Source organism: Medicago sativa, chromosome 4, assembly GCF_051527215.1.
Source record: "Medicago sativa cultivar Bolivia chromosome 4, Bolivia_mono, whole genome shotgun sequence".
In the NCBI taxonomy this organism is placed as follows: domain Eukaryota; kingdom Viridiplantae; phylum Streptophyta; class Magnoliopsida; order Fabales; family Fabaceae; genus Medicago; species Medicago sativa.
In genome coordinates, this window is record NC_140752.1 from 101085353 (window position 1) to 101093851 (window position 8499).

The following is an 8499-nucleotide window of genomic DNA, read 5'->3' on the forward strand; positions in this document are numbered from 1 at the left end:
ACCACAAAAAAAAAAGGGACGGAGGAAGAAATAAATATTCCAGTAATATTACTCCATATGTTCTTTTAGTCAAATTGGTTTGTCTCAAATTATGTGTCATTACTCATTTTACAATAACAATCAATCACTATTACTTATTTTTCTACTGTGTCTTTTACCATTTATTAATTTATCTTTTTTCTAATTCTTTTAATTTATGTTTTCTATATGATTAATGAAGGACATTTTTGCAAAATAACACATAACTACTCTTTTCTACACAATATCAAATATGTTTCTTAATTTATGTGAAATTGGTAAAGTGACATGTAATTTAGGACGGATGATAAAATAATTACTCTAGTATAAATATAATAATTTTCTTATGTTAAACCTATAATAATTTTCTTATGTTAAACCTAGAATGTATATTTTAACATAAGAAATACGATAAAATATTCATTCTATGTTTAATTTACTCTAGGTCTAATTTTAACGTAAGTAAGATGGATGTAATTCAAGCATCTTTTAATGTTTTTTATTTTTTTTGAAGACATCAAAATGGAATATATTAACACCGGGTAAAAAACCACCTTAGCACAAGATGTACTAAAGGGCTACCCCAACAAAGAACAGTCACAAAATATTTACAAAAGTACGGTCAGTCGATACCAGACATAACATAGGGTCCGACCACCACATCTGAGTGCCATGCACAAACGAGGCATTATTAGCCTTTAACCACCATAATGAATGAAATTTAATCTTTTCTAATAATTGTTCTATGGTGGTTTGGGTATTATTAAATATTCTGTTGTTACGTTCATTCCAAACCACCCAAACACAAAGTAACCACACTAGCTGAAGGAAAGATTTGCGCATCCTTGAATAACCTGTACAATGAATAAATTGGAAGAAATGCTGACAGATATCATTAGGATCGACACCTGAAACACCAATCCACGATCTGGTGTGCCACCATAGAGGATCGAAACTGTCACACTGAAGGAACAAATGTAACGCTGATTCGTCAAGACCACAACCAGCACCACACTCCGCGAACTCGGCATGGAGCATACCTCTTCTGACAAGATTAGTCTTTGTTGGCAACCTGTCCCGAATCAACCGCCACGCAAAGATGGAAACCTTCAATGGAACCTGCTTATGCCAAACCAAATCATTCATGCCACCCTCTGGAGTGTCATTTGGAGAAGTCAGTCTGGGTTCCACTGCCACCTGTCAGAAATATCAGTCTGCAAAACAATATTATTAAGAAGATTCCTACACTCCTCTACCAACACCTCCTCCCATGCCCACAACCTCCTCCTCCATCTCCACGCCTCTCCCCTTCCTCCCATCCTAGAGAAAACATGTCAGTCACCGTACAAAGTTTATTATTCGATAAATCAAAAAGGCGACTAAAACGAGTACGTAACGGCATATCTCCTAACCACCTATCATACCAAAAGAAGGTACTAGTGCCATCACCCACCCTCTTCGACACCCTCTCTGCAAACCAGCCCCCATCAATGTCACCTATCCCGTCCCTAATCTTCGCTATCTCTCTCCACCAAAAAGAACCACTCCAGCCCCCAACCTCCCTGCCTCCTCACCATACCTCGCCACCAACACCCTATACCATAATCCCTCTCTATCCATCAACATCCTCCAGCACTACTTTCTTAATAAAGCATTATTAAATTCCCTTAACTGCCTCACCCCCAACCCTCCATACTCCTTTCGTAAACAGACCGAGCTCCAAGCAATCCAGGAAATTTTCCTGTTATCCTCACTCCCTCCCCAAAAAAATTTATTAAAAAGAGATTCAATGATAGAGATTATACCTGACGGAGCTTTGAAGAAAGAAAGAGCATAGACAGGAAGCGAGGTCAAAACAGATTTTAAGAGAACCAACCGGCCACCAAAAGAGAGAAAGCGACTCTGCCACCCCGACAATCTAGACTTAATAGTATGCAACACTGGATCCCAGAATGCTAACCGAGTCGGATTACCTCCAATAGAAAGACCCAGATACAAAAACGGAATCTTGCCCACTTTACAATTTAAAATTGAGGCCGCCTCATTCAGCCAAGACTCCGCAATATTAACTCCAATCAGCATACTTTTATTAAAATTTACCTTCAATCCAGACATTTCTGCAAACAAAGTCAACACCGCTCGCAAGGCACGCACGTTGGCCCAGCTTTTTGTACCAAGTAACAATGTGTCATCCGCAAATTATAAATGAGACACAACGGCCGGATTAGAAGTACCAACCGTGTATCCTGTAAACAAGTTATTCCCCACCGCCGAAGACATCAAGACATTCATCCCCTCTGCTGCTAGCAAAAACAGAAACGGAGAAAGAGGGTCTCCTTGACGTAAACCCCTTTGCATAGGAAACTCTTCTGTAGAGCTGCCATTTACTAAAATTAAAGCAGTCGCCGTTGTCACACATTCCTTTATCCATTTTCTCCAAAGCACCGGAAACGCCATTTTACTCATTACTGCATCCAAGTATCCCCAATCAACAGAGTCATATGCTTTTTCAAAGTCGACTTTAAAAAGCATCAATTCCTTCTTAGCCTTTTTTGCCTCATCCACCACCTCATTAGCAATCAAGATGCCATCAAGAATCTGTCTATTTTTTACAAACGCTGACTGAGTTTCTGAAACAACCCTACCCATAACCTTTTTGAGCCTATTTGCTAACACCTTAGCCAAAATTTTATAAAGAGAACCAACCAGAGAGATAGGCCTAAAATCATTGAGACGTTGCGGACTATCAATTTTAGGAATCAGAGCTATGAAAGTATTGTTGATACCTCGGAAAGCATCTCTTAATGTTAAGAGAGGAGAGTATAATTTACTCAAGATTTTTAATTCTTGTCATTTTGTTTTCAAATGAGTTAAGATCTTCTCTATTTTCCCTCTCCATTAATTACTCTAGTTTTGAAGAGTATAATAAATTATTAAACCCACCAAATGTCACATCATTGTTTAAAAAAAATCAAATTATTGTATTTATACTTCCAAAAAATTTAGTATAACGGAAAAAATACACATGATTAAAAATATAGAGGATCTTGACTCGCGTATAACATACATTGGACATGGGATAGAGGGAGTAATTTTTAGTTTTGGTAACGATTATATGTATCCTAAGGATAATACGTTCCCGTCAAATGTCTGTCAATTACGTGTAACCTCTACGTAAACTAAAGGCTATGCCACATCATAAAGAGATAATTGAAAGTTACACCTTATAAATGAGATTTTTGACAAAAATTTCAATTTTGAGAGTAAATTGAATATCCTCATTCTATAATTACCATAAACAATTTTTTAAAATGTGCATTTTAGCATTTCTTAAAGAATTACTCCCTCCGTTCCTTTTTAAGTGTCTCTTTTGGAGAAAATTTTTGTTCCTATTTAACTATCACTTTCAAAGTTCAATGCTTCATTAAATATTGTTTTATCAATATTATCCTTTGTTATTTATTGCGGAGAGAGAAATATATGAAATGAGATGTTAAATTAATAAGGTCATTATAGTAAAAGTATAACTTATTGCATCAAAAGTAGAAACAATTATTGATTGTCTTAGTTTGTGTAAAATGTCAAAAAGTAACAATTAAAAAGGAACGGAGGTAGTATTAATTTTAAGATGGCTTCACATGCAAAGTAATTGTGGCCAATAGAATAATGGTCAACAAAAAAGCAGCAAAAAATGCTTAATAATTAGCTATGAGATGAGATCACCAGTGGCGGAGCCAGGGGGTGGCAAGGGGGAGCCACCGCCACCCCATCTTCAATTTTTTATTTTTTTTTAGTTTAGAACCACTGAATCAATCTTGTTAAGATCTGGTTCCCTGGTTGTTCTTTTCACAAATACAATATATTATAATATAAGGAAAAACTGTGAGGTACTGTAAGTTTTAGAGTAGAAAGTGAGAAAAAAATCATGTAGCAGCAGCCGCGGCGTTTGTGGCGACGGTGAAGTAAAGAAAAAAGTGTTGGAAACTGAAACCTATCTCTTTTAGTGGCCACTTTTTTCTCTTTCTTTCAATCGCTGGATTAATCTGACGGCAGAAAATGGAGCAGGAGAGATGGCAGGAGACCTACACGCCAGTTTTGTGTTAAATGCTGTGGTTTTTTTGTTACACGTTTCTTTACTCCTTTTACAACTTGCTTTATTTTTTATTTTCAATAATTAATAACTAATCATGTGATTTAAAACATTCATACACACAAACACAATAAAATGTCACTTTCAAGTTACTCGAAAAGCGTAAAGTGTCACTTTAAGTATCTAATGATCGACTTTATATATTATGTAGTTTAAATTTTGAATGATCGTTTTTTGGTTTATTACAACTTAAATGTGTTGTATGCAATATGATTTATATATTTTAGTTTATTTTAATTGCGGTCACCCCAAACTTTTTTGTCTGGCTCCGCCAGTGGAGATCACATCTACTATCTTCAATGACCTTTTTCTTCTCTTTTCCCACTCAACTCAATTCATTTCTTTCTCCTTAGAATAAAAAAATACTAAAAGGATAAGTTAGTGCACTTTATGTTTGCCCTTTGTTGGCGGGTTTGTTCTCTGAATCTTATCTCCATTCCCTTCTCCCCCTATTTTATTTTCTCTCACAAGTGTACTTTTTTCTTCCATAATAAATTGAAAAGAGGAGTGTTATTTGAAGAATCAATTTGGTTGACAACTTATTTGACAATCATAATTTACAAAGAAAAGGTAGGTATTGGCATATAAACCATATCAATAGAGAGATAGAGTAAAAAATAATGTGAGTATGAGAGAGAAAGTTGTCACCAAATGGATAAGAAAGTTGTCCCTAAATGGATGTTCAAATATCATTTCTCAATTGAAAATCTCTCTCTCTCTCTCTCTCTCTCTCTCTCTCTCTCACACACACACACACACACACACACACATATATATGAGTTGTGCTAGAAGACACATTTTATAAGGGTGTCTTTTAGCAAGTTATTCTATGAGTATTTATTGTGTGTTTGGTTTAGGAGAGAAGTTGTGAAGAGAGAAATAGGTAAGAGATAGTTTGAAAAGAGAGAAAAAGGTGAGAAATAAGGGAGAAATAAAGTAGATTTGATGTATTGTTTGGTATAAAAGAGATATGAAAGAAATATAAGAGAGAAGTGTTGATTATTATTAAAAGTATCAAAATACCCCTACTATTGACTTATTTTACACATGAAAAATGAAATGTTTTGAGTTGCACATTTTCCTATAAAGGCTAAATTGTAAAAGCATGATATACTTACTCTTCTTCTGCATTTCTTCGCATAAGTGGAGAGAAAGAATCTTTTGAAGGGACCCATATATTATTCCTCTCTCCCCCCTACTTCTTCTCATTCCAAACACAATAGGTTACCCATTTCTCTTCAATATCTCTCTTCTCAACTTCTCTCTTCACAATCTCTACTCAACCAAACAGACCGTAAAAGACACCAACTAATTTTTATGAAGGTATCTTTTAACAAAGTTATAACTAAAAAGTGAAAATCACACCTTGAGGTGTGGATTGCTAAACGACACCTTCATGGATGACTTCTAAGAAAACCCTATATACATACACACATATTTTTAAATGTATATTTTTGAAATCTTCTTTTTTTAAAATATGAAAAGTAGGAAAAGGGATAATATAATGAGGAAAAGAGCAGTATTTTAAACAGTAATCTCTATTATATATATTTGCGCTATTTTTTTTTAAAGTACACGTGGCAACCTATTAGTGAAAGACTTATTTAATGTTATCTCTCATGTACACACAAGATATGAAAGAGTTTATAATAGAAAAAAAAAACGGAAGTTGAGAGGAGTATTTAATGCACCAATGTTTTCTTTTATGTACGCAATAAATATGAAAAAGTTTATAATAGAAACAACAATTATAATTTGGTTAATTAACCTAAAATGTTATCTGTATTTGATAGGATTATTTAATGCACCATGATTTCAATGAAAAGTTTACCTATAAAATTAGTTTGATTTGCGGAAATTCGGAGTAGGGATGCATTGATAGAAAAATAAAAAATTAATTAGAATTCATTAATATGTTTAATTCACGTTTTATTTGCCTTAACTACTAAAAATATTCTAAGCCTAAAATGGTATCCCCGTAACTGAATAGTAGGGATGCAATGACAGAAAAAATAAAAATTAGAATTTATTGATATGTTTAATTCATGTCAGTTGTAAAAATCCCTCCAATATTACATTAACATGTGTCAATGTCATTTTTTGAACCAATCATATTACAACAATTTGATCTTATTATGTCATACTTTTTATTTTATCATTACTTCCAATAACATTCTATTTATGCAATTAGCCTATATATACCCAATGTTTTCTTATGTTCAATCATCTGCATACTTCTCTTCTCTGTCAACATAAAAAAGACGTTATAATGACACCAAGATCTGATAACATCCCTATAATCAACGCTGTGAAGGAATCTTGGAGCATAGTTGTGCATAAAACTTGAAATTTTAGTTTTTTGTTTCAAATTGGGTTTCTCCTTTGGGACTTTGATCGAAAGATAATTCCTTTGAAGCGATGCTTTTATATTTTTTAGCACTCTAACTTCTAAAGTGTTGTTTGTAGTTTTCTTTTGTTCTTTTTTTACCCCTTATAGCCTTAATGTAATATTACCAGCAAATCCACATTTTTTTTTCTTGTGAGTTCAAGTATAAAGATTATGAAAGAATGTTTTTGTTTTCCCTTTTGTGTTTTGTTCCGTTGTTATACTATGTCTACATATCCTACCTTGATCATATCTCAAGAGGTCGTAAATTTAGACAAGGAGTTTGATGATTCAAGATATTATGAAGAAATTTTTTATGTTTAATGATGAAGCATATGTATATTCTAATGTCCAAGAACTGTGTTGTTATTAAAGATAATCTAAATAGGGAATGAAAAAAAATTTATACAACTCTTTTTTTCTTGCATCTAAATAAGAACCAATTTTCGCTTGAATTTTCTCAGTTTTCACAATGGTCTTATGGCAATCTAAAATTCAATCATGAAATACACTGACATGCTTGACATTGTTCTGATATTGCATTTGATGGTTTCAATAAAAATATATATACATCCTTTAACAAAAAATTCTAACGGATCACACATAGAAAGGAGTGTCTCTTTTTACCCGAACTTTTAAATTAGGCCAAAAAAAATTGTTTGATGGATATTTTTTAAGGATGTTCTTATGAGTATTTTATACAATGAACTAATAAAAAGATATATTCTTTCACCACAAAACAAAGAGATATTTTTTTATTTTACAAAATGAGATATTGCATTTAGCAAATCAAATTTTAAAGCGACATTAATTCCATTTATTATGCAATTAGTGAACATGATAATGCACTATATTAAAGAGAAAATCATGGGTTTGAAATTTCGTGGTTTTTTTTTTTTACAAAGAAATTTCGTGGTTTTGTTTCTAATTCATACGTATGAATTGATGAACATTAAAGTACAATATTATTTTTCACTTTATCATGATGAATCAAGGGAATGATTATTTTGTTTTTGATGTCTTTGACTATAAATATTGGTTTTAGTTCTCACACTTTTCACAAAACACTTTCAATCTACAATTCATATTATTGAAAATTTTCTCTATAATTCCATTTTTTTCTCTGTTACATTGTCGTTTTTAGGGACACAAGATTCACGCCACTGTGAGAAGAACTTTGATTTACAAATTTGAGAAGGACCTGCAGAAGGGAAAGGTCTACTCAATGAGTAACTTTGGTGTTGCTACAAATCTTGGATCTTATCGGACCACAAATCACGAGTACAAACTCAATTTATTTGTACTATAAGGACATCTTTATTATATACAAATGTGTTCCTAAAAATCAAAAGTACTGCCTGCATCTTCACATTCTAAAGACCATTAAAGTCTAATTCACCTCATAAAAAGTTATGTGATTTTTTTGACAAGAAAATGTGTCTATGTAAACATGCATCAGTATTTTTTATTAATTACCTTATTTATAAGCGGAAAGTTGTAAAAGTCTTATAATGACAAAATTAATTGAATTTTTTATCACTTATTAATCATGTTTCAAAGGCAACCAATCAAATGGAGTCATGTACTATTTGCCTTAATTTTCTACCAATTAGAATAACTAAAACATCATAGGCTTCAATCATACACTTATTTATTGACAAGTAAGCCAAATATATATTTTTTTGTACAACAAATATAACTTCTTAACAAGCAAAATCTTAAATGTTTTTCAGCTCAACTTTCAACTAGCATGTTGAGTTGTTGACGTGACATTTTTCCTTGAGCTTTAATTTTCATTTTTTTTCTTTTCTCAAATCGGAAACGTACCATTGATGTCATTGCAAGGACCATTGGATTACTTCTAAAATGCAAGGACCATAATGAGTATGAATATATGTCATTGCAAGGACCTTTGAATTCCTTCTAAAATAGAATTAATTCAAAT

At 32.7% G+C, this 8499-nt stretch overlaps 1 pseudogene; it reads right to left on the reverse strand.

The window, feature by feature from the left end:
* Positions 1-802: 802 nt before the first annotated feature.
* LOC146934793 (uncharacterized) lies at positions 803-2298 on the reverse strand (annotated as a pseudogene).
* Positions 2299-8499: the final 6201 nt, after the last annotated feature.